The following is a 6,527-nucleotide window of genomic DNA, read 5'->3' as shown; positions in this document are numbered from 1 at the left end:
TTAATATTTAATACATTATTTTAAGCAATATTGCTTGTATGAATATATAATTTCATTAAGTATGATGTCGATAGATAAGTGGCATTTCTTTCTCTTTTTGTTGTTTAGTTTTGATTATACTCTGTCTGGCACTTTTATTGACTTATTTTATTGATTGCATAGCCTAATTTTAAACCATGTGAACTTAGTAACATGTTGTTCATTGAATACAACAGAATATTTCGATTCATGTTGGGGTTTTTTATTTAAATGCACAATTTTTAACACCTTTCTTTAAGAATCTTTAACAAAATAAAAAATATTTTAAGATTTAATAAATGTAATATTGTTAAAGGCTACACAATTCAATTTGATGGAAATGTATTTATTGGAGTACACACACACACACACACACACACACACACACACACACACACATATATATGGGTCAATAACATGTTCCATAATATATATATATATATATATATATATATATATATATATATATATATATATATATTATGGAAAATGCTAATTTGTAAAGTGAATTGAGAAATTTAAGGAATATATTTATATATATATATATATATATATATATATATATATATATATATATATATATATATATATATATATATAACAATATTCCTTAAATTGAGAAATTCACGTTAAAATGAGCATTTTCCATAAAATAGAAATAATAAAATAATAATTATAAATTAATCATAATCAGGGCTGATAAGCAACATGTGTACATTTTAATTGCCATTAATATTTTATCAACCTTTTCCATGAAAAATGTACATTTGTAAATCTAGTTTTAAGGTGATAGTACAAAAAATAAAAACAGTTTGTCTTTTGACGCCCATTATACAAAGGGGCCTCGGTTTGTTCCTGGGAGGCAGCAGATGCCCAAACCCCGCCCCCACTCTAATCCTAACTATTTGGCGCCTGTAAGGATGAGTACCCTGCAAGGAACAACCAGAGGCACCTTTTGACTGAGTGTTTCTCAGTGTCTCAGTGTTGTTTTGAGGTTTGGCCGCTGGGTGGCGCTCTCATTGACAGCACATTGATCTCATTACACTGGCTGTTTATGATTCCCAAAAATAGATTCACTGATTTCACAAGGTTTATTTTGTGGCCATTTGTAAACAGTACATTTGGTAATTGTAATGAAGTATGAAATCATTCACATTCTTTTATATATATATATAACCTCACAACTTTTCTGGGCAGCTTATACAATAATTTCAGATGGTTACCATATTGATATTGTTATTGTATCCTGCCTTATAGTTCTAATGATAGATGGTAAACATTTACACTGAAAATATTTCACATTAAGGCAACTGTGTAATTATTTGGGACTCAAAAACAGCCACCACTTTACTGCACTTAACAACACTAAACAGATTTCAGAAGAGAGTTTCTAATCCACCTCTGAGACTCTCATAATTAAATACTATAATTAAAGGTGTTCAGAGCCATCTGTTGTCTAATTCTCACCCGTGTTTGAAAGATGATGGGACCGGCTAACCTTTAAGAGGTCACCACCTCGTCTGCGACTGTCTGCTTTGTTCTTTCTTCAGACGTTTGGATGTTTCTAGCATCAACTTTAACCTCCTGTAGAATTAGAATTAGGTCAAATAAGGTTTTTGAAATCTTACATCAAAATGTAATAACTTGCTTTTCAGCTGACGTCATCAAGCCCTCTTATTTTTCATATAGAGACACTTTACACCATCAAATCATCCTACATTTATTCTCACTCAGTATCCTGTTTCACCCAAAAATGCACCTTACAGAAGTAAACTGGGTTAACTTGGTCGGTCCTGAAACCAATAAAACTCTTAAACAGATGAGCTCATTTGGAAGTGACTTTCATTTTTTTATGAAGGAAATTCTAAGCGTGAAGTTGCATGAACTGCACAAATCTGATGTCCTTATTTGGTTGGACAGAGATGCAGCTCCCATTATGAGCATGTGGAATGCATTATATTCAGATTTAATACATATGTAAAAGAGTCAAAAGAATGTCTTTAGACATAAACACATGATATTTCTTTGCTAACACATGCACACATACCTCTATGTAAACAAATGTACAAACAAGGATCGGTTGCTTTGAATCTGAAATAGAGTCAAATTAAAAAAATCTTTAGCAAAATGTGTTTTTTTATATATATATATATATATATATGTTGGCGCCACCGGGAACGTTCCAACAACTTTGGCTAACATTATTTAAAGCTTTGGAACAAATGTTGTAAATAAAACATTAATGGAACAACCATATAACATTATTTACCTTAAATAACGTTCAACTAACGTTAGGAAAACTGGACATTTTTGTGTTCCCACAACCACAATGTAACGTTTGAAAAATGTTTGAAGAACATAAATTTACTAGCTGGGTCATCGTGGGCATTTATACATAAAATGTACAATTTTGTGGTTATTTTATTATTTTGCGTCAAGTTTAAGTAAGCTGTGGGGACACTTTTCTGAAGAAAATGTTTGTAATGCTTGCCAATGGTTGCCAGAGCGTTGTTATGTGGTTGCTAAAGTGTTTTGAGTGGTTTTTAGCAGGTTTATAGCAAAACTTTTTTTATTCAGGCCACACAACATTTTTATTTTTTGAAAACTTGATGATTTTGTTTCTTCTCTTTTGAAACAAGAAAAGTCTGAAATCATTGTAAACACTATAATCAAAAACATATTTTTGAAAAAATATTCTGGAGCATGTCCAGAAAAAGTGTCATTACTGCAACAAAATAAACTTAAGCTGATTTGTTTGAAAAATAAATAAAATGTATTTGAACTTTACATGTAAACGTGTAGTAGACGCTTTAAACAAATAATCATTACTCACCAAAAATATTAATAATTTATCCATACAATTTATTTATAACCATTATTTACCAAAACACACCTTATTTTTTATTTTATTTATTTATTTTGTTTTTTGTTTTTCAGATTAAGCAAAACAGTAACCAAAAATTGTTAGCTGGGAAGTATCTTCTACCCTTTCCAGATTATGATGTTTGGAACGTTAACCCTTTAAGCTCTGAAGATGTTTTTAAAGATTTCCATTTCAACGGGATACCCAAAGGCTCATAATCAAAAACAAAACAAAACAAAACAAGGATGGTCAAGTGTTTGGTATCATTATAAAGAAAACTTTTTAAAAAAATTAATGATATAGAATATGATCAATTCTGAGACTCTCAGCCTAAGAAACTGCTGAAAAATCACTTTTTTTTCAAATTTTTCTGATTTGACATTATGTATCTCTGGTTGTAAATAAGGTGGCTCCGAAAAACTGCTTTTGTTTTGTGTCCAATCGTGTCAACTGTATCTGAGAACATTTTTGTGTTGATACATCAAAGCAATCAAAAGTTATAGCATTACAAAAATAATTTATCATAGTGTCCAAAAACATCTCCAAACAAATAAAACATAATAATTGTACATAAGAACTAATTACACATGCAAACACAACAGTGATTAAAGGTTTGCATAGCATGCAGACATGATTTTAGTAATGAGATTTCACAGAATGAGTTTCATTCTGTGCCATTTGAGTCATCATTGAGTCAGTGTCATGTATTTGGCGCCATCTCCTGGTGGTCATATGTAACATTGTGCTTCATGTGGATTATTTAATGATCTATGCATCTGATTATCTTGTGTGTGGACTCGTTTGAAAGATAATCACCTCCTCTAAATAATGGCATGTGATATTTTATGTTCCGTATATTTTTAGTGAAGTTACAATTGAAAATGTGGCTTATAAGCAACACCAACATAATTATCAAAGACATATACTTAACTATTACTCGCTATATTTTTGTCTGTGAGTAAAACAAATAGGCTGGTTGTATTCTACTCTTTGAGATCTTTCCAACAACATATAACACATGACTATTTGATGAGTTTGATGTTTTTACTGATTGCAATAATATGAACAGTGCATAAATATTAATAAAGTATCAAAACGGAACACTTCTGATTTATCTGCAAATTTCAAAGCACTTGTTCAGTTTTGGTCATAATGTCTACATGCATTGGAAATTAGAGCTTCTAAACTTTCAAACGATACCTGTTTTGTGTTGGTCAAGACTGTAGTTATTAATATTTTGACAATTATTATTTCATAAGGTGTTCCCATCCGAGCTTATATAAATAAAGAAAGAAAGAAAGAAAATATTTTATTGGATATTGCAGTTTATATTTGTAACAAACATTACTTAAAACATTTTTTAAATAGTTTATTTTGTTTATATAGTCCTAATTTTTTTTGCAGTAATGAGATATTAGGCAGGACGTTTTTGTAAAAATCTAAAATAAAACATGAAATCCTTTGTAAACTTTATGTGCAAGATGGAGCAAATGTAAATCAACTAGTTCAACTTTCAGAATCTGTGATATTCTGCTCTCTAGATCAGTGTAAGTCTATGGGGTTTTTTCAGGAGATCTGTTATTAATGTAACAGCACACATCTCCTCAACAACAACACATGATTTGAGCACAAACACACTGAACGTTTAATACTCGCTGTTAGAGCTTTGATCATATTCAGTAACTGCTCAATTTTAATAGAGATGCTGGACTAAACAAACACCACTAAATATGATAAATGGTGATATTAAACAAGTACCCAGTAAATGTCTTCATTTAAGAATTATGATTGACTTTGCAGTATGTTTGCAACATAACTCTGTCTTTCTTTCAATAGGAAGGAAATGCAGTTCCAGATTTCCTCTGTTTTTCCTGGATTTGTTTGCTGTAAAAAAGTGACTTCATGCGAGCTGCTTATAAAACAGAATACAAGTCAGTCACCACGGAAACAAAAGACATTTTCCAGTGCTGTAAAGCCATCAGGCCTGCTTGTTCACTTCTGAGGGATCCCTTAGAAACCACTAACAATGCAGTTCAGTTTCATGTTGGGGTTCCAGCTGGAATTACACAGAGACACTGCAGATACTGAGTTCATCATACTGTTATTGCTTATTTATTGGTGTTTGCTAAAACAAGAGTCACTATTTTTACAGATCACACTTACCATTTTCACCTGGAAAACCCCATTGACTTACGCTGAAAGAGAGACTCCAGTCATTTCACCCATTAAAAACCTCTTCAACTCTGTGGACCCGCCAGCGGGTCCAAAAAGGGGCGCTATATTGTGAAAAAAGTTTACGCTTAAATGCTCAAGTCCCTGTATACATAAGTCAGGCATATGTGGTATCGTTTGAATGCTTAGAATCTGAATTTTTCAGAGATAACCATCTCTTTTGCATTTATGTTGCTTAAAATAACAAAATAAGGCTGTGATGAGGAGGAGGGCATGGCCGGGATGTGATGATGCACGGCCAGCGCTGAATCAGCGGGAGAGCGAGGTAAAGGGGAGCCAGAGGTGCCAGTTCGAGAGAGCGAGAGACGCACTTGGCCACATTGCATGTGTTTGTTTGTTTATGTTTGTTTTTATGTTGAGTTTCTTATTAAACTTTATGTTTACTGTTCAGCTGGTTCCCGCCTCCTCCTTGCCCATCCTTTATCTGTTACAGTGGTGCCGGAACCCGGGAGGGAGGAGGGATGCGCTGTCATGTAGTCCTCGCTGTGGCCATCTGCCTGGGGATGGAGTGGTCGCTGCAGGCCGACTAAAGCTGAGGAACCGCTGCCGTCCGCCGAAGAAGGGGAGGAGCGGTTCCGTCCGCCAGGGGCTGGAGGACTCGCTGCCGTCAGCCGGGGAGGAGCAAGCTGGCGTCTGGGAGCCGGCAGGCAAGTTCTTCTCTCTCTCTCCTCTCTCTCTCTCTCTCTCTGTGTCACTGCTCACTCTTTCCCTCTCCCCATGCCTCCCCTCGTCACTCCCCCAGGTTCATAGGAGGCGGGGTGGACCAACGGCTGGAACGGCAGCATCTCCCCTCCAGAGATGGCTGGTCAGACTGGTGGCGCCCCGGCCTGAATCAGGCAGGTGAGGAGTGTGATAAGGAGGAGGGTGTGGCCGGGCCGTGATTGTGCACAGCCGGTGCTCAATCAGCTGATCAGCGGGAGAGCGAGATAAAGGGGAGTCGAAGGCACCAGTTCAAGAGAGTGAGAGACGCACGCGGCCGGGTTGCATGTGTGTCTGTGTTTTCATGTTTGTTTTTATGTTGAGTTTCTTATTAAACTTTATGATTAATGTTCAGCTGGTTCCCGCCTCCTGCTTGCCCATCCTTTATCTGTTACAAATGCATTAAAACATCCGCGTCGCAAATAAGCGCCACCTAGTGATTATGTGGTAGAAATATTAACATGAATATAAAAGTCTTTAAAATAGCACTTAAATAGATATCAAATCATATATCAAATGAAAGCGCTCATTCTCAGAAACATGACTGTACAGTTTATTCTGTTGCACTAATACCACAGTTTAAAAGATTTTCAAAAGAATCACAAAGTGAAATATGATTTCTGTAAGTCATCAAATACAAACTTCTCTTTTATGGTCTGATAACTACTGTTGTAAGCCATAAATAGCCAAAAATTTTATATCTGCTTTTACCTTA

This window comes from Myxocyprinus asiaticus, chromosome 19, assembly GCF_019703515.2.
Source record: "Myxocyprinus asiaticus isolate MX2 ecotype Aquarium Trade chromosome 19, UBuf_Myxa_2, whole genome shotgun sequence".
NCBI lineage: Eukaryota > Metazoa > Chordata > Actinopteri > Cypriniformes > Catostomidae > Myxocyprinus > Myxocyprinus asiaticus.
This window is presented reverse-complemented; position numbering follows the sequence as displayed.